Raw genomic sequence first — 19,439 nt, 5'->3', positions numbered from 1 at the left:
TGGTGGGTGGGGGATGCCTTTGGTCATTCCTCCTACTGGTAAACTCCCTTCTATAAGAAGGCTGTTCTCTGAGAGGGGGAGGGGCTAGGAGAATCCTTCGCTCTCCTAGGCATGCTTAAAAAGCAGCAGATTGAGATTTAGCAGCTCTAAACTTCTCAACCACCGTGTTGACCGCCTCCCCAAACAACCCAGACTGCGAAATCGTAGCGTCCAGAAGGAAGGTTAGGAAGGTTCCTATCACGGATTTCCATGAGGTTGAGCCACCGTGCCCGCCATTGAACGTCCTATGGCGCGAGCTGTGCTTCGTGGCTCGTAAAGCCAAATCCGCGGATTAGTGCAGCTCCTTAACTGCTTCCGGTGTCAAACCGTAGCGTGCGAAAGTACGCCGACGAGCTCCGCACATGCCGCTGAACGCCGCGCTTCCTGGTCGCTAGGCGGGAGAGCGTCGTCATTACAGGAAGGCCCGAAATCCTCAGAGTCGGACGCTGCGGTAAACACGGCATCATCATCCAGTCCGAAGGAAACCGCGTCGCGTGCCTCCGGGCTGGGACACAAATAGTCGTGTGAAAAACTCGACGGGCGGAGTCCCGCACACGTGCCATCAGCCAATCAATTGGCGTGATTCTATAAGGGCTTCAGACAATCGGCACACCCAGAGGGCGTCCCATTACGTCATAAAGTGACGCAGCGTCGAGTGAACCTATGAAAGAGAACAGTGCTAGCTTTTGAAAAAGCCTGAAGTAAGTCGATTACTGGCATGCAGGGCAGGGCGACAAAGCATCTCCTTCCCTCTTCAGGGAACTAAGGTTACATGCGTAACCGAAATGTTCCCTTTCAAGGGAACTCGCGCTGCATCGAAATGCTGCGAGAACGCAATACCCACATCGCCATAAGAGCAAGAGGCCGTATGTGTAAAACCGAAGTGCACACTACTACGATAGCACGTGCGCCCCAGGATTGAAGCCAACATCCAGTTCATAGAACCTCATGAATGTATGTGGCGAGGACCAGCCTGCCGCATCACGCATCACATCTTGAAGGGATGCCCCTGACAATAAAGCTTTAGAAGCAGCCATACCCCTAGTAGAGTGAGCCCGTATAGCCAAAGGTGAAGGCTGACCTCATAAGCAAGTAAGATTGCCTCAGCCACCCACTTGCTCATCCTCTGCTTAGATGCAGGGTACCCTTTCCTTGGTGACCCAAAACACTCGAACAACTGTTCAGCTTTCCTCCACAGGGCAGCTCTGTGGACATAGGCATCCAGAGCCCTAACAGGCTACAGCAGATTTCGTTTTTCTTGGTCTGACATCCGAAAAGGAGGAGGACAAAGCCCTGAAGCACAATAGGTCTTACAGTATTAGTAGGAACCTAAGGAACATAACCCGGCCTAGGATGAAGATAAGCCTTCACCATGCTGGACGCAAACTCCAAACACGAGGTAACCACCGAGAGGGACTCCAATTCTCTTGAGAGACGAAATAGCAATAAGAAAAAAGTAGTTTTAAGTGTGAGAAACTTCTCAGACACTTCTTCAAGAGGCTCAAAGAGACTCAAAGAAAAGCCTTGCAACACAATGGCCAAGTCCCAGGTCAGAACCCTCATATGGACTACAGATCTAAGCCTCAAAGTACCACAAAGGCCACGAGTAACTAGCGGGTGTCTCCCCAATGAAACACCACCCAAAGGGGTGTGGAAAGCAGTTAAGGCCACCACATACACCTTTATTGTGGAGGGGGATAGCCCTACGGAGAATCTATTCTGCAGGAACTCCAGCACTGCACCCACTGGGCAGTTAACTGGGTCCAACTGGCGATTCCCGCACCATGAGGTGAAAATTTTCTACTTCAATGCATACAGTTTCTTTGTGGATGGAGCTCTGGAGTGAAGGATGGTCTCAACAACCTCAGCTGAGAGACCTGTACTTATAAGCTTGACCCCTTCAGAGGCCAAGCCCACAGTTTCCACAACTCTGGGTGGGGGTGAAGGATCAACCTGCTCGCCTGAGAGAGAAAGTCCCCCCTGATCGGAATCTCCAGAGGAGAGCCGTCCAGAAAAGATACTAGGTCCGAGAACCACACTTGGGCTGGCCAGTACGGGGTTACTAACAGCAGACAGGCCCCGTCCCGGCAAACTCTCTCCAGAGTTCCCGGAAGCAGAGCAATTGGGGGGAAAAGCGTACAGGAGTAGCCTCGGCCTCTCCTGTACCATGGCATCCAGCCCAGAGGAGCCGGATGTGTCAGAGAAAACCACAGAGGGCAGTGAGAGTTCTCTAGTGACGCAAACAGATCTACTTCTGCTCTGCCAAACTTTTTCCACAGGATCTCCACCACCTCGGGTGGAGTCTCCATTCCCAGGGCCACGGCCCCTGCCTCGACAGGATGTCCGCTTCCTGGTTCAGGTACCCTGGGATGTAAACTGCCCTGATAGATAGCAGTTATTAGGCCCATAGGAGGATCTGGTGTGCCAACTTGTATAAGGGGCGTGACCACAGACACCCCTGATGATTTATATATGAGAACACCAATGTGTTGTCAAAACGAACAAGTACATGGTGGCCCCTGAGGTCTGGCAGGAAGTGCTTCAGAGCTTAAAACGCCATAATTTCTAGGCGATTTATGTGCCATGAAAGCTGATGGTCCTGCCACAGACCTTGAGTTGAGCGACCACTCGTGATCGCCCCCCAACCCGTGAGGGATGTGTCTGTCGTTAGCGTAACACGACGACCATGAGGCCCCAACACAGGCCCTTGGGACAGAAACCAAGGATATTTCCACATGACTAAAGCACGAAGGCATCGCCGCATGACTTTGAACATGTGGAGCGGGTTTCCCCTCAGGGAGAACCTCTTGGTTCTGAGCCACCTCTGTAACGGTCTCATGTTCATCAGGCCAAAAGGTATCACATTGGACGGAGCTGCCATAAGACCTAACAGTTTCTGAAACTGTTTGACAGTGAACGACCGGCCTAGCTTTGGTTCTTTTACTGCTGAGAGAATCTATGCTATACGTGCAAGCAACATACTCAATCCCATACCATGCCCAGATAAGTGGTTCTCTGTACAGGAGAAAATACACTCTTCTTTAAGTTCAGCCTCAACCCCAACTTCTATACGGGCACCGCATAGAGAGGTGAACTCTGCCTTCCTTTCGGTGGGGACTACCGTCAAAGTCCTGACACCGCTGCTGACATTCTCAACAACAAATGCTCAGTGCTCACAACCAGCCCTCTCGAAGACTGCCTGAGCGTGCTGCGCTCCCAAACAGGCAACACGCATAGTGTATCCCCTCCCATAATAAAGCGAGGGCAGGGATGAACACACTTAGTGAATTGCTGTTCACTTGCCATAATAGTTTTTTTTTATTATTACTAAGGTGGAAAACTCCTACCTAACTTTTTCTTAAGACAGACAAAAATGCCAACTTTTAACAGACAAGGATTAACACGGAGAGCTTACTGAAGGCACAGAAGCTAGCAATGTTTACATTCACGGGTGCTTTATAGTTTCCGTTCTATGACATCACCTGTCTATGATGTTACGTCTCTCGATTGGACTGATTCCACACCTGCTTCACGACGCAATCATGCAGAGGCGTTCTCACAGTGTTTCAACGCAGCTCGAGTTCCCTTGAAATGGAACTTTATTTATCTTTATTTCATTTGTCTTAATTCTATTGTATTTATTTGTGCTACTTTTTTCCCTTTTAATTAAAATATTGAAATCAAACTTCCTTGTGTTGTGTGAATCTTGAACAACAAAATTACTCCATTGTAAAAAACACAAATACAATGAGTCAATAAATTTAGGTGAGATAAATTTAATTAAAAATATAAAATATAAAATAATAAATATAAAAATATAACAAAACATTTCTAAAAATGCTGCCCCACCCTCAAACTTCACAAAAAACCTAAGGGAACCCCCCCCCCCCTCCCTCATTTTCCTAAACAAAAGAAATTGGCTTTGTTAATGTTTCTTGTTCCCTCACATTGACAGTTACTAATTATTATATTACACAAATCACGTAAATTATATAGGCCTATTTTCAATTAAAAATGCCAAAAATTTAGACACAAATGTATTAGTATGCCTGATTATTTTTGTTGGTCATCTATCATTTCTATCCTAAAACAGCTGTCAAATTTGAAATAATTAGTTTAGCTACTTAAATATTATCTTGCACGTTATGACCGTTAATTGAAGTGTTGACTTGTGCTGGAATTCCTGCAGCTTCTGTGAACATAAAGCCTGCCTACTTTGATTTGAGTGGTCATCTCAAATATTTTGACATTGACAAGCAGTGACAGATCACAGAGGCAGCTCAGATGAAAAGCTCTTGGTGCTGTGTAATATTCTTGCAGGACTAAAGTAGTGTTAATACTATATTACACAATTATTTCACAACATTTATTATTTACACCTCGGAAAAATACAGAGGTCCGGACCTCGGTGATCTCATTGCTGGCTACGGCCATGATGAGTTCCTACTACAGGTTCAGCCTCAACAAAAGCTATTGGAAATATAAACATTTATCTTAATGTGTGGATCCAATTGTGGATTGTGCTGCTGACTACTGCATAAATCCAGATAAAATTGTCACCTACAATGCATCAAGGACTTTGAAAACAAGTGTGAATTTGAACATTGAACCAATCTCACCAGATAAAGCTCAATGCAGACATTCATTTCAGAAAAAAAATCTTAAAGATCATGAAAAAAGCGGATTCTGGTTCATTTTAAAACATTTTCTTATTTACTGTCCTGTTAAATGCCAACAGGCTACTTAAAATGCACATAGACCATTCATTAATGTCACTAATTGCTCTCAACTGATTAACTCAAGTAAACACAAATTAAAGAGGTAAAATGAGGATCCAAATCATGCGTCTGGAAGTTTCAATCAGCAGCTTCTGAATTTGTAATTCATAAGCTCCTATAAATGGATAGATCTCACTTTTCTGCAACTGTTTTTCCACTAATTGTTCATAAGGGGATCTATCCATGGAGACCACCGTGTAGCAGTGCACTAGACTGAATGTATAAATTAGTAGCTGCATCATGTTTACTCAACTGAAAGGCTAGTGGGGGCAAAGCCGGAGTGTGTTTCCGCCAATGTTCCCTCATGAGGAAAAATTATGCTTTTAATGCAAGTGACAGCGAGTGGAGAGTGTATTTGTGGGTACTGGTGGTTACCTTAGCGACAACACTGACTGCAAACACACGAATAGACTATTGCTCAACTGTGGTCTAAAAGGTTGTGTTTGGAAGAGCTATCAATTTAATGTTAATTTAGTGCAATTAATTTTCTATTACAAAAGCAGGCTAAATTAACACATTTAACCATGACCTGTATGCTATTAAGGGTAGTTTGCCTCATCAAAGCACACATATCAAGATCAGACATCACATAATGATGAGTGGAGCTGTTCACACAAGATTTGCTTTAACATACTGTCTTAATGCTTGAAAAATGCTTGAAAGAACTGCTAAACATCAATCTAGCATAGGATATTTATTAAATATCCATTCTATTACAGTGTTTTAGTACCACATTAAATAAAGAATAACATATTAATGTTTTGAGAATAAATTGTTTTGAGAATAAATATTGAATAAATATTCTTTGAAGAAAGTTGAAAGTTGTAGAATTAAGATTAAAGTTGAGAATAAAGTTGTAAGGAAAGTGTTGTTGTTTTGGCAGTGAATTGTGTTTATGACAAGAAATGTTAGGTTTGGTTCCTTCTTTCTCAAAAATGTCATGGCATCAAGAATATTTTGTGGTATGAACATCTGAACGTGCAATATATCAAAAAACAACAGACCCTCTGCTTTTAAACAAAAATCCTGTTTTATTTATCTATTTTATTCTATTACTGGTGTTATTTATTGCTATTACTTTTTTGGCGTTTTTCTTATATTATATTATTTCTGAGTATATAGGATATGTTTAAGATACGTTTGTACAATATTTGCCTTCATATTTTCTGCATATTTTCTGCAAAGATAAATATTAAATAAGTAATTTGTTTTACATTTAAGGTAACTAGTTAAACATAAAAATAAATCGAAATCGTGAATCGGTCAATCATTTTGAAAAAAAAATCAAGATTTCATTTTTTTGCCATATCGCCCAGCTCTAGTTAGAGCCTTATTCCAAAATGGATTAAATTCATTATTTTCCTCAAAATTCTACAAACAATACCCCATAATGACAATGTGAAAGAAGTTTGTTTGAAAACTTTGCAAATGTATTAAAATTAAATAACTGAAGAAGAAAAAAACCCCACATGTATAAGTATTCACAGCCTTTGTTCAATACTTTTGTTGACGCACCTTTGGCACTACAGGCCACCTTTGGCATTACAGCCTCAAGTCTTTTTGAGTATGATGCTACAAGCTTGACACACCTATTTTTCGGGCAGGTTCTCCCATTCTTATTTGCAGTTGGACGGGGAGCGTCGGTGCACAGCCATTTTCAGATCAGATTCAATCGGGTTCAAGTCTGGGCTCTGTATGGGCCACTCTAGGACATTCACATCCTTTGTTATCTTGGCTGTGTGGCTTAGGGTCATTGTCCTGTTGGAAGATGAACCTTCGCCCTAGTCTGAGGTCCAGAGCGCTCTGGAGCTGGAGGTTTGTGGAACAGGTTTGTCAAGGATGTCTCTGTACATTGCTGCATTCATCTTTCCCTCTATCCTGACTAGTTTCCCAGTTCCTGCCGCTGAAAAACATCCCCACAGCATGATGCTGCCGCCACCATGCTTCACTGTAGGATGGTATTGGCCAGGTGATGATCGGGGCCTGGTTTCCTCCAGACATGACGCTTGCCATTCAGGCCAAAGAGTTCAATCTTTGTTTCATCAGACCAGATAATTTTTTCTCATGGTCTTTCAAGTGCTTCAGGTGCCTTTTGGCAAACTTCATGCAGCCTTTTACTGAGGAATGGCTTCCGTCTGGCCACTCTATTGGTGGAGTGCTGCAGAGATGGTTATTCTTCTGGAAGGTTCTCCTCTCTCCACAGAGAAAAACTGGAGCTCTGTCAGAGTGATCATCGGGTTATTGGTCACCTCCCTGACTAAGGCCCTTTTCCCCCAATCCCTCAGTTTGGCCGGGTGTCCAGCTCTAGGAAGAGTTCTGGTGGTTCCAAACTTCTTCCATTTATGGATGATGGAGGCCACTGTGCTCATTGGGACCTGCAGACATTTTCTCTGTACCCTTCTCCAGATCTGTGCCTCAATACAATCCTGTCTCTGAGGTCTACAGACAATTCCTTGGACTTTATGGCTTGGTTTGGGCTCCACAGTTAACTGTGGGACCTTTATATAGACAAGTGTGTGCCTTCCAAATAATGTCCAATCAACTGACTTTACCACTGGTGGAATCCAATCAAGTTGTAGAAACATTTCAAGGATGATCAGTGGAAACAGGATGTACCTGAGCTTTTTTTTATTTATTTTTTTTATAAATTTGCAAAGATTTCAAACTTCCTTCATGTTGTCTTTATGGGGTATTGTTTGAAGAATTTTATGGTAAATAATGAATTTAATCCATTTTGGAATAAGGCTGTAACAACAAAATGTGGTTAATCAAGTTAAGTGTTGTGAATACTTTCTGGATGCACAGTAGATGGAGTAGATTGAGTCTAACCCTAATGCTTGCACAGTCCTGTAGCTTGTCCTGGGTCGGCATTTCCTTCAGTAACATTAGCAGTTTTGATTCATATGCTGTTTAATATTGATTATCACATTTTTACATATGCATATGATTACATATATCGCTTGTCTCTCTATCTTCTTCGCATGTGTTTTGATCAGGAGATTCAGTACTCTTTCAGAAGATGTGTAATAGCACCCCCTTTAAGAGTGAAAACACAGAAAGCCAGAGATTCCATAAATATTGGGGAAGCGTTGACAAAAATTTCCATCAATGGCGGGGAAAAAGTTAAAGGTGCTGTATGTTATTTTTTGTAATGTAACAAACTACTATAATATGTTTGGAGATATTTAGGTGACATGCTAAGTTCACATACTTGTTTCTCTGAAAAACAATGCTACAGCCAGTTATTCTACTTTTAAATGTGTGTTCCGTGTCGGAATGTTTTTGGTTTGGTCTGTGTGATTCCGCACACTTACCCAATTTACCCAATAGTATTTCGACACCCCGGGTTGCCATTTGATCAGAGGTCAAACTAGATCGAGATTGCAGATTCTACCTGACCTATAATGCCTCAGCATCCATCTAAAAATCTCTGTCCAGAGGCGTATTAAAACGCAGATAAATCAACTCATCAACTTCGTGCAAGACATGTCGCCTTCCTTTGTCCATTTCGCTCGCTTCTGTTGTGTGTCCTGAATCTGGCAACCAGTGTGAGCATTGAGGCTGAGGATGAGGGGGAAGGGGAAACAACTCTCCAATATTTTGAATTTGGACTGCAGTACCCATTTCAACCACTAACTGTCAATAGTACATACTGAACCTTTAATCTGTAAATTACTTGTGACTACTTGATACATTATTCAGCAGATGTAATTCAATATTTTTTGTCAATTTGAGTGGGATTGTATTCGAATTTTGCTTGCCTTAAAAACAAATGCAGGATTGTATCCCCTTTTTTAGCCATACCAATTATATTTTGTGATCTACCTCAAAAATTACAGCACATGTCTTTTGGTATGCAGTGCAGCCTCATTCTTAATGCAGGAAATGGTAATGGATTTCATTTCTCAAGTGTATTCCCACAGACTTTCCTCAACAAGTGTGCAGAGGTACTATGGCCAATTTATTTGATTTCACATGTGCAGGGTTTTTGTGTGTTCGTACCCGTGTACGTGCACAGCAATCTCTTCCTCATTCAAGTCATGTCACAGGCTAGACACTCCATTGTCAAAAGATGCTTTCATCTATTGGCTTCAAATATGGCTGTCATCCAGTCCAATTATACACAGAGAAATAGGTACCGTTACGCCTAAAGGATTGATTGAAGACAGAATAGAAAGGGAAAAAAGGAATGCTGACATTGATTCAAGGACACGCACAGCTAGGGAAAATCAAGTGCTCTACAAAAGTCCTAATTTGTTTGGGAATTTTGGGCATATCTAAATTTCAGATGGTAGCTGATATGACGATCAATTGAAGGACTTTACTATAGCCCAGAACCTTTAATGCAAGGAATCCACAGGTGATACAGATGACAATATGCACTTGTGTAACTATGTTTGAAAGCAAATAGTGTGCAGTATGATTATCATTATTATGTGGATCTCTGCTACATTTACCAGAGTATATCCCAATGCTTGTCACCCCCCATTTTGGCAAGTGGGGCATTTTGACATGCCCCAAATAAAAGCGCTGTTGCTCGCAAGTCTTTCTGAATATACACATAAGTAACATATATCTAGAAAGCCAACGCTTAAGAGTGTAATATATTTTTAAATGTATAAAAATATTATGTGAATGTAATATAACAACTTATAACCACAACTAAAGTGAATCCACAAGTGTGGTCATGCTTCATTTCAAATCTGAGGATGAAATCGCTAAAATTATGCATTTTATGAAGCATATTGCATGGCATGTCATGTGAGTTTATAGCGAATGCTAAAATAAGATGCTATCATTATCTTATTGGCCTGTAAAACACATAATTGCAGTCTACTAGGGCTGTCAAATAAAAATTTGAATTTTGAATATTCGTCGAATTGACAAAAAATGCACATTCGAATGCAAAAACCGTGCATTCAAATTTTTGGTAGAGGTGCGCGAGACACGACGATGACGGAACTGACGCGGTTTGTTTATCCAGTACACCGTGTGTTTTTAATTTGAAAAAAGGCGGAAAAAACTGAGGGCTCGGAGTAAGAGAAAAAATGGACAACCTGTTCGACGGCGTATACAGTCAGACACAGAGCAGTTCAGAAGAAGGCAATCAGGGCTTTGAAGCATGAGGTGGATATAAATGAAAGAGAAGATACGCTAACTTACCTGCTGACGACAATCCTCTCAGTTGGTGGCAAAATCATGCAGTATAACATATGTATCCACATATTGTGCAGCTGGCAAACACATACTTGATCATACCACACCAAAAAACGCTCAGCACTCGCTGCAGGTCAAGTTAACTGTTTCTTTTTTTTTTGATAAACTATATGTATTGTATATATGTACACTCACCTAAAGGATTATTAGGAACACCATACTAATACTGTGTTTGACCTTTCGTTTCAGAACTGCCTTAATTCTACATGGCATTGATTCAACAAGGTGCTGAAAGCATTCTTTAGAAATTTTGCCCCATATTGATAGGATAGCATCTTGCAGTTGATGGAGATTTGTGAGATGCACCTCCAGGGCACGAAGCTCCCGTTCCACCACATCCCAAAGATGCTCTATTGGGTTGAGATCTGGTGACTGTGGGGGCCATTTTAGTACAGTGAACTCATTGTCATGTTCAAGAAACCAATTTGAAATTATTCGAGCTTTGTGACATGGTGCATTATCTTGCTGGAAGTAGCCATCAGAGGATGGGTACATGGTGGTCATAAAGGGATGGACTTATGGTCAGAAACAATGCTCAGGTAGGCCGTGGCATTTAAACGATGCCCAATTGGCACTTAGGGGCCTAAAGTGTGCCAAGAAAACATCCCCCACACCATTACACCACCACCACCAGCCTGCACAGTGGTAACAAGGCATGATGGATCCATGTTCTCATTCTGTTTACGCCAAATTCTGACTCTACCATCTGAATGTCTTAACAGAAATCGAGACTCATCAGACCAGGCAACATTTTTCAATTTTGGTGAGCTTGTGCAAATTGTAGCCTCTTTTTCCTATTTGTAGAGGAGATGAGTGGTACCCGTTAGTCATATATATGATATTGAAATATGTTTTATATAGCCTTTTATATGCAGCTAATCGCTACACCTGCTTAGCATTTATAATGTAAACATCCATTATTGATATTAAAATACACCAAATCGCATGAAATTCACTCAAACTATATACTATCGTAATTGTGTGTTTATTAGCTTCTTGTTTCACATGTAGAAATGTTTCTTCGTGTTTGTTTTTCACATAGCTCAGGACGAGGAAGTGTAGAGGATAGTGTCATCCAGAAAGGCAGGAATTATGGTCATGTAAGATGATTGACAGCTGTAGGTCATAACTGACAAAAAACAGGAACAGGAGAGACAGAGCACACTCTGAATACTCTTTCAAATTATATTCTGTATGTCAGAATATCAGTCATCTATGTGAACACAAATAAACTGGAGCAGACGTGAGAGAATATGAACGAACTGAATTATTTTATTCAAAATATAGAAAATGTATAATTTTCCACTCCTCAACTAAATAAATCAAGAAATTGATGTCACTTGAACCTGGTTTTATCATAAACAGTGGTCAAATATTGAAATATTAAATCTTTCTAATGATATAGTTCGTCCAGATCAAGTAAGAGTGAACACATTTACATGCACACCAGTAAGCTGACAACGCAAGTAAACCGTGTTTACATGACTTATTAATAAATCGGATTATTTCCTTGTAGTGACGTCAAAAATAATAATTTCCGTATCTGACTCCGAATATTCCATATGTTATGTCAGTTGTGATGTTAAATAAAGCTTACAATGTGTCAGTGGGAAACTTATGGCTCATATATTACTCTCATGCAGTTACAGATGCAGCGTTTTGACTGAACCACTTCTACTGCACGAGAGATGTCACATTTTTACAATTTTCTGGGTCTTAAAAGAGTATGCGTTTGTGATATTTCCTTCTTTTTTTCATGCAAAACGCTCGCTCTGTCTAGATGTATTTAAATCTGCTCTAAGTATGCGTTTCTGTCACCTATCACACATGCGCACTTCAATAAGCCGACAGAAAGCAGGTTAATGCGTTTACATGCAGTGCAAAATCGGGATAAGAGGCAAAAAACTACCTGTTCCGACCAGTTTATGCCGATTAAAGAAAACTGGTTACCACGTTGACATGACCATGTTCGTTGTCGGCTTATTAAGCATAATCGGCTTAAGAACGCGCATGTAACGCAGTCAGTGTGATGTTTTAATGTGCAGTGATTGTTGAACAACAATAATCTGGGGCCGTTGGCGATCTTTGTACGTAAAGGGGTTAAAAAGCACTAGTTTACGGTATGTACTGTGCAGTATTCAGCAAGTAATAAGCCACAAGTAAATATACATAACAGAAAGATGTTACATATCATTTTATTAACACCATAAGATGCACTATAGCCTACTCATATTGTGGCCATTTATAATCATCGCAGGCACGTAACTGAGAGTGAGTTTGAGAGTTTTCATTCACTCGCTGGATTTTAGTGTGCAGTTGGCATGCCAATAACCCGTTTGAGCTGATTTAGTGACATGGCATGAAATAACAAATCCATTCATAAAGTCTCCATCAAAATCCGCAGCTTTTTTTATTTTTATCCCTGACATCATTAGACCTTGTTTGTCTTTCAGTGATTGAGTACTTCCATCTACCACCTACTAGTTTGGATAGCAGACACTTTTGGGTTTGCAATTTCTGCTGAGATCTACACTGATTGCAGAGTTGGGGGACTCGTTACAAATTTAAGGACTTGTAAATTGATTGAATAAATGAAAGTCTGTTGTATAGGACTAGATGTTGATATCCCTTAGTAAATGCGTATTTGAGGCACCGATGAGACTCCGTGGGACGGTCAAATGAGTGATGGCACCCTTCGGCTTATCAAGTGGGCGCCCTCCTTCTTCTGTGTTTCGCTGATGGATCCACGACATCTCCAGAGGGTTCAGCAGTAAATCCCAGTGTCCCAGGTTCACTCCCTAGGTGCCATCAACTCACTTGAATGCCCAGATGGAGTCCCTTTTCATCCACAGCCACTGGCTCCCCTTTTCAGCGGCCCTGGAGAGGTCTTTGACTGCCTGCTGATGGGCCTTCCCGCGCACTCCCATCTCCTTGAGTAGCCTGGATGTTGAAGTGGCTACGAACCCTCTGCAGCCTTCTTCCACTGGGTGCACGTTCGCTTTCCAGCCATGTTGTAGCGCATCGGCTGCAAGTTCAGCGTACATCAGCCTTTTCCGCTGAAAATGACTTTGACTTTGGAACCAATGAATCAAGACTTGGCTTGGACTTGAACCGCATGACTCAAAAATGACTTCATAACAACTGGAATTATAATTTTTTAAATCACTGCAACATCAGCTGACAAACAAAGCCTCGGAACAACTGACACCACTGATCAGAGTATGTGCCACTGCGATTGCATGACAAAGAAAAATGAGTGCGCCAAATACAGAAGTTAGAAGAGATTCTGCTTTCTAGATAGTGTTTAAGGTGAAAAATAGAAAGAACCAACAAAGACTACCATAGCCCTAAACAGACAAACCGCTCTGAGCGCTAGTCACTCTCTGCTGTCTCAGACGATGACATCTTTGTCCTGTGTCAGCCACCGTAGCTTCTCTATGTGTTCCAAAAGGGAGGGGTGAGCGTTTGACAGTTGCAATTCACAACCTCACCACTAGATGCTGCTAAAATTTAGACACCGAACCTTAAATGTTTCTGCTCTGCGTTCCTTCTGTAACATTACAGTTCCGAAAATGGGTTGATTAGAATAGAATCTGGTTAATAATGTTACTTTTTTTTGCCTATACTTTATTCTAGAGCTTGTGACTAAACCTCGTAACTTGAACGGATCCTCAAACTGTCGCCAAAACTTCATACAGTTGCTCCACCTGTATAAATCGTGAATGAAGTCTGGCACAAACAGTGGGGAGAACAAGTATTTGATAAACTGCCGATTTTGCAAGTTTGACCACTTAAAAAACATGTAGAAGTCTGTAATTTTTATCATAGGTGCTCTTCAACTGTGAGTGACAGAATCTAAAACAAAAATGCTATGATTTTTAAGGAAATAATTAGCATTTTAATGCATGACATAAGTATTTGATACATCAGAAAATCAGAACTTAATATTTGGTACAGAAACCTTTGTTTGCAATTACAGAGATCATACGTTTCACACGTTTACATTATTCAAAAACACGATGTTTGTAAAGGGTAATGTTTTATTTATTTATTTGAGGAGCACAGAAGAGTGTTAGTCTGGTATTTGCCCTCTAATCATATCCAATACAACCGGCATTGGTGTATGAATGGGTGAATGTGAGGCAAAATGTGAAGCGCTTTGGATGGCCATAGGTCTGTTGAAAGCGCTATATAAATGCAGTCCATTTACCAATGCGTTTTTATGAGCATGTACACCCGAAGTGTGCACACTAAAAGCCTGTCAAACAGCATGTGAGTACTAAACTAAGTTATCTTTTGCTTAAACTGTCAAATACACACAAGGTTTACATAAGGATTACATGAATGGGTAGTTGACATATAAGCAGTAAAAACTTTTTTGATAAAACACCACTTTTGAAGAAAAAATGCTGAAGTCGGATGTTTGAAAAAATATAAGGGGTCACTAACTTTGTCAATTCTTTCACTGTTTTTGGACATTTATTACTGAAATGTGTCCTTTAGTGTGACCATCGAAATAATTAAAAACGTTGGGGTGTCGCACCAAAGACAAATTTTTTAGTGGTTCCAAGAAAGTTAAATATTTGAACAATTATAAGACTAAATCTTACCATGTGCACATGTCATGGGCTTCACAGTAACATGACCTTGAATGGGGTCCTTCAACTAATTAAACCTGTCAGTGGAATTGCCCGATCAGAAGACATGATTTTCATTGACAAAATGTATCAAGTTTCTGCGCTTTTAGAAATATATGGATGAAAAAAAAAGATTGTCGTTTACAAAAATAGACTGAGGTATTTATTAAAATTTGTATGCTTTTCTTTTCAATTTATGAAAGTTGTAATGTATTGAAACATGCTTGAGAGGCAGGCACACCACAGGACAATTTAGAGATTTGGCTCAAAAATGTAAAAATTCTTTAGACAAAGCAGTTTTTATATCACCAGCTCCATGTAACACAAATAAATGTTTAACCATTTACTGCATTTTAAATGATGAGAATACTAATTATATTCATTTTTATCTTGCGTGACAGTGAAAATGCCATGTTACATCAACGACAACAAAATACAGTCGGTTATGTCTTAAGTGAACGTAAACCATTGGGAGAAAACCGGATGCGTCTGTATATTAGATTGGTTGACTGCCAAATTAAAATATTAAACAGAATGATAAAATAACATTATTAACCGGTTAATGGTCATTTCAAATAAGTGTTTCTGTTCAGATTAAACTTGATTTTGTTTCCGTTCCTTGAACGTGTTCGGATCCCTGCTTTTAAGTTGTTTAGCATTTCCCCGCTCAGATCTTCATGGCACAGCACATTAATAATGAATTGAGTTTTACCCCCAGGCTTTACACTTTTCAGCTGATCTTTTTGTGTGAACAATTTAAGAGCTCATCATTAGACCTTCTTGTTTGACTGAGGTGATCGAGCACTTCCATCTACCACCCACTGGTCTGGGTAGCAGATAATAGGTTTGCAGTTTCCACTGAGAGAGGAAGTTGAAGCTACGTTGTACATGTTTCTTTGTACTACAGTATTTCATGCTGTAATGCTCTACAGATCCAATTTAAAGTGTTTGGTGGATGGAGTTAAAAAGTAATGTGTGCATTTCCTTTTTTTTCAGTTCGTAATTATGCAAATTTTACAGGGTGATTTAATTATGCCCCAAAATGGAAAATATTAGTAACAGCCTGTTAATGAACAGCGTTTAATTGTACACATGGTAATTAACACCAGCGAACGCTCCTCACTGCGAAACGTCTATCCACGGCAATGCATATAGTGCACATGCTTATACAAAGGAGGAAAAAGTGTCACTATGGAAACAAGAGAAGGAATTCTGAATGCAAGTCTCCTGAGAAACTGAAGTGGAGATAAAAAACACAACCAAAATAAATAAATAAACAGGCCAAGCTTAGTTTCGTCTGCCACACTGGCAGGGTAATTTACAATGTCATCTTCATTTCTGACAGTCTGCGACATAAACAACTGGAGAAAACACACCTAACCGGCTGTCATATTTTTCTCCATTTAATTCCTTCCTTTCAGGGAATACTGATGCATCCATATGTTTATAGCACATGTGTATCCATATTTACAGTATACAAAATCAGGCAGCTGTATATGCGGCTCTCAACGCAACCCGCATTACGGCGTTTTAGCAGAGGCAATCTATTTTAATAACAGCTGCCACAGTCTTACCTTACAATGATAAATGAAAATCTAAATGACTTGGGACAGGAAAATTCCAGCGGGAGGGAGAGGTGATAGAGATATGTGCGTGTTCGCGAGTGTGCTTGCGCATTGGCAAACGTGGCTCTCGAGCGAGATCCTTTCTGTGAGAGTGTCTCCCCGTCGCCGGTCTCTAATAACCTCTGGCAGAAGCGTGGACAGCACACTCCCCGGTGCATGTGACCGCCTCACACTTTGAGTTCTCAAACCTGTGGCTGCAGGGAACATGCTAATGCTACTTGATCCCTCAGCACACGGCGTGTTAGGAGACTTTGAATATAAAGCAGATTTGCGGCACAAACAGCCAAGGCGGGCGAATTCCCTCCTTATTTTCTGTAACCAATGTATTTCAGTTATGAGGAAGGGCTCGGTGATGACACAAGTGGGGGCGTGGGGGGGGGGGGTGGAGAGAGAGAGAGAGAGAGAGAGGGAGACAGAGAGAGAGAGACTACGGGAGGGGTAAACCTGCGCTCTTGTAAGGATGATGTCAGTTTCTGCAGCTGAGCCCCAATCTGTACCTCACTGAGCCGAAGACTCACCAACTCATTCCTCCTCTCAGATGGAGAGAGAGAGAGAGAGAGTGTGAGGGGGGAGAGAGAGAGAGAGAGAGAGAGAGGGATGAAAGACAGAGGAAAGACACAGATGGAAGGCGAGTGGTGATGGTGGATGGCACAGGTGTGTATCAAAGGTCCCTTTTTTACTTCTCAGTGAGTTGATGCTGTAATGTAAGTCAGTGAGTAGATGTAATTCATGTTTTTTTTTGTGTTGTCTATTCTGAATCATTTATGTCAGCAGGTGGTTGAGGTCCTTAATATTTATTTCAAAACATAACCGGGTTATTTATTTAATTTTATTGCTAAATATACTCTAAATGTTTGTAGTTTCAGTGTGTTGTCCTATTGAGTGAGTACTGTATTTGTGTGTGTGTGTGTGTGAAACGATCAGTGATGCAATATGGTTTTGGTAAGTTGCTGTTTTTGGTATAGTTAATGGAAATATAGTGACCCTACATCTGATATTAATGGTTAATTAGTAGGACTTATTTTAACAGGCAAGAGCTTTTATTATACAACTCTCTGAATACATATGTAATGTAAATGCAATGATATATATATATATATATATATATATATATATATACATATGTCTGCAATGTCTTGAGGAATTGTGCACTCCAGTTATCTCTAGTATGGAGATCAACACGCAAACAATGAATGTAATACATTTGTAACTGTAAGCTGGGTGTCATTTCAATATTATATATATATTTTTATATATTTTATAAATGTTGAGAGCATGAATATGAATATGGCTATATATAACATGTTATAATAATAATAGAAATAATAATTATTATATAATGTAATATATAATCTTTAAATATATTTATACATTTTATATATTGTTAATATTTTTCAATGTTTAATATTTATAAAATGCATACATTTGAAAAAATTTATAGAATACATGTTATATGCATTTTTTAAACATATGTATTTTTGTATACATGTATTTTTGTATATATTTTAAGATAATAAACATAATTAAAACTAATGTATAACATATATATTATTAGTATTATATATACATTAAAATGTATAAATAAATGTATTTTTCATATTTTTTAATTGTTCATACGTATATATATTTTTAAGATTCATAAAATACACACATTAAAAACTGATTTAAAACATATAGCTTATATATACGTGTTATTAAAATGATTTAACTTATAATAAATAACTATATATATAATATATATATATATATATATATATATATATATAATAAAAAAAAATATTTTTATATATATATATATATATATATATATATATATATATATATACACATTCAATTTTATTTTTTTATATATATATTATTTTTTAATTAAATATATTTATAAATGTATATGTTTTGAAGTCTAGTAAGAAGATTGATGTGAATCTCAAACAGATGGATGTTTTTTTTCTCAGCTATGGACCGTTTATCTAGCATGTCGAAATTTGTTGCTAATCTGAGCCGGCAGTGTTTGTTCATCAATAGCTGCTCATTCACTTTAACACTCTCAGTTTTGTAATTGATGTAATTAAAAGTCAGCCTGTCTTCGGTAGTTTGACGTGTACCCTGAATCACATCGCTAATCTGAGTGAGTCACAACCAGCACTGGGATTTACCATCAAATATGCCACCGCCACGGCCCGTGTCACTTCTGAGCTGCCTGACAGTTGGATTCCCTGACATTTTAAGTTGTCTGTTAGCGGGCTATACCCTTGTCAATTGCGATCTCTCACACATGCACACACACACACTCACTTTCACGCTCAGACACATGCAATGCTAGTGCAAACCGCTCTACAGCTTTCACACTGGGGGAAAAACGCCTTAGGGGAATGACAGTTGAGGAGAGGATGTAGCAGTGGTGAAACATGAATAGTTGCACTGTTTCAGGCTATATCTATTAAGAATTAATGAAGTATGACATATTACCTCTGGGAAGTGAATAAACCGCACTGCTAACAAGCCAAAAATTGTCTGATGGCCCTAAACGGCCATTTCTCAAATTGCGAATTAATCTTGTGCCGCCATAACTCTCACAAACCTTTCAAATTGAGTTTTTAATTGAATTCCAAATCACTGAGAACCCAAGAGGAGGTATTATTTTAGCTTTAAGGTGTTTAGCATTTCCCTTCGAGTCTTGTCGTGTCCTTTATGATACACCACATTAATAATTAATTGAGTTGTACCCCCAGGCTTAAGACTTGTTTTCCACTGAACTTTTCATGAGAACAATTCGAGAGCTCATCAACTCGTACCTTGGCCAATCTAAATGCGCATCCGATTCTAGATGATGGTGTCAGGGGCGGCAGCTCATTACAGAGACGGTGCTCGCTGTCTACTTTGCAGTCACCCCAATCTCAGAGGTCGCGCGGCCTGATATCCACCTGGTTTGTTTTGGGGGCAGCCGCAATCATTTTAAAATCTATGTAGAACATTAAACCAAGACCTCGAGTGAACTGTGCGCCACTACATGTTCTCTTCAACTGCATGTTTTGAAATGAACGGCATGCACTCAAGTTCTCTTGCTCTGTTTCAAGATCAAGGACTCGGTTTGCTTTGGTTTGTTGCAGCGAGTGCTGACAGCAGATGGCATCTAATGCGACCTG

The sequence above is a fragment of the Gobio gobio genome (assembly GCF_949357685.1).
Source record: "Gobio gobio genome assembly, chromosome: 25".
Taxonomy (NCBI): Eukaryota; Metazoa; Chordata; class Actinopteri; order Cypriniformes; family Gobionidae; genus Gobio; species Gobio gobio.
This window is presented reverse-complemented; position numbering follows the sequence as displayed.